Source organism: Tigriopus californicus, chromosome 8 (genome assembly GCF_007210705.1).
Source record: "Tigriopus californicus strain San Diego chromosome 8, Tcal_SD_v2.1, whole genome shotgun sequence".
NCBI classification, from domain to species: domain Eukaryota; kingdom Metazoa; phylum Arthropoda; class Copepoda; order Harpacticoida; family Harpacticidae; genus Tigriopus; species Tigriopus californicus.
Window position 1 is genome coordinate 12,088,258 of NC_081447.1, and position 1,940 is coordinate 12,090,197.

General features: G+C 40.1%; 2 long non-coding RNA genes across 2 annotated transcripts; one reads left to right on the forward strand and one right to left on the reverse strand.

The window, feature by feature from the left end:
• Window positions 1-420: 420 nt before the first annotated feature.
• Window positions 421-1,079, reverse strand: LOC131885504 (uncharacterized). The gene is made up of 5 exons (XR_009373847.1): window positions 1,054-1,079; window positions 917-989; window positions 786-801; window positions 631-671; window positions 421-525 (listed from the first exon to the last, which is right to left on the reverse strand). It is a non-coding gene; the product is annotated as an uncharacterized LOC131885504 (long non-coding RNA).
• A 27-nt stretch (window positions 1,080-1,106) lies between these two features.
• On the forward strand, window positions 1,107-1,470 carry LOC131885506 (uncharacterized). Its single transcript, XR_009373848.1, has 3 exons — window positions 1,107-1,149; window positions 1,223-1,366; window positions 1,439-1,470. It is a non-coding gene; the product is annotated as an uncharacterized LOC131885506 (long non-coding RNA).
• Window positions 1,471-1,940: the final 470 nt, after the last annotated feature.

Here is a 1,940-nt window from a genome sequence, read left to right on the forward strand (position 1 = left end):
GTTTCTGTCATGGAAATGAACGAGACCTGCCTATCTAAAGCTAGTTCCTCAAGAACCTTGAACTTAGTGCTGTCTTTTTTGGAAATAAGGCAATGCACATTCAAATAAAGCCCTTGCATGGGCAGATAGCCCTTCGATGGACTACTGCTATCAAATCTTTGACTAGGCTCTCTAACCTCAAAAAATCCTGTTTTTGCGTTTGTGTCAGTTCAGGAGAAGCCTCGAATTTACAAATTGTTTGGCCCGTGTGATATTGTTTAGAAGGTGTTTTCTCTCCTAGGTCCTGCTTGACCGCAAACCTGACGCTGTTCATCGACTTCAAAACAAAATCTGGATGTCTATGGCCATCCTCCGAATTAACCACACTGGATTACGTTTCTCAGCAAAGGAGAGAACAATCTTTCATTTTGTTCGACTTACTGTGTTGTCCCGTAAGTGTTCCACATAACGTTGGAGGAAACGAGTTGGATGCAGATGAAAATGGACTAGTGACTGTTATTGCATCTGCCGCGGTTCCACACAAGCCTAAATCATGTTAAAAAAGATTAGAGTACAAAGCAAAAAAGAGCCATTGAGAAATGTTTCCTGCGCTGAAGACATGCTCGTTGGGTATATAATAGACCTACTTACCTGCTGCTGAACTCAACGAATTGAAAGTATCAAAATCCAACCTGAAAAAAAGAAAGGAATTGATGAGAAAATACCAACAAATAAGAATCCAAGGGATATCAATGTCACTCTTTCTGTAACTATGACATCTACGTATATGCGACAAGGAGGCTTACCTGATTTGGCAAAGATCTAAAGACAGAGCAAAAGTAAAAGCAAATTAGTTGTGTCTTGATTGAAAACCTACTACCTCACCATCAGCAACAGCTACGAGAAAATTTGGATCATAATTGTTTTGAGAACTTACTGTCGCAAATCCGGTCGAAGTTGTATGTACACGTTTCGCTTACGGTGGTGTCGGCCGAGGGATATCCACTGTTCTATAACGAAAAGACCAATTTTTTATGACTATCTGAAAAATACGTACGATCGTCACTATCTTACCCGGATGTATGTGCAATTCTAAAAAAGAAACCAGTTCCCATTAAGAAAAAGAATCGGCCGGATCTTGTGCCCAAGGATTTGGCGTTTGTTGCGTTTGTAAGTTGTCAAAAAGACACAGTTTTTATGCAGGGTATTACAGTTTTAATCCATGACATTTCTCCATTTGCAGTTAGTTTGGCTTGCGGTGGGACCACTTTCTGAAAACTGCACTTACCTCGTTCAAGCGAGTACATCCACGCCCACGGCAGATCCGTGCACGTTCACGATTTGCAAATGCTCATCAAATATTTGCCGAATCAGGCTGGATTTCACGGTTTGATCTATTTTTTTAGGTTTTTTTACTTATATTTAAAGGCATTCAGCACAAGGCATTCTTTTATTCCAGACGTTTTCCATCGCTGGACCAACGGTAGAAACGCTTCGAGCATCTCCAGTACCAATGGTAAATAGAATCATCCGCCCATTGACTAAATTTCAATTTTTAGCACCAAGGGACCCATGTCTAGTATTGAATAGGAAAAAAAAGAAAATCCTGCGTCTACTTATGAGTGGAATATCGTTTTGTGCTTTTAGTCAATTTGGACGAAGGAATATTGATGTATGAACTCGATTTCCGAAACTATCAAATTTTTATTGCATAAAGTGGCTGTTTTATCCAACTTCGTAAATTTGCTTCTTAATTCTGCCACTTTTCTACTTTTCAGGGGATCTATTGGAGACTGCACCACGGATAGCTTTAGTTGTCACCTCTCCGGGAAATTAATGGATCACCTTTGATTTGCGGCTTCAACACGGGTCAACACAGTGAAGTCATTCAAAAATGCACAATGTTTATGCCTCAAAGAACGGTTTTCTTATGCCCGGGCTTATTGGATCTCTCTTTCTTT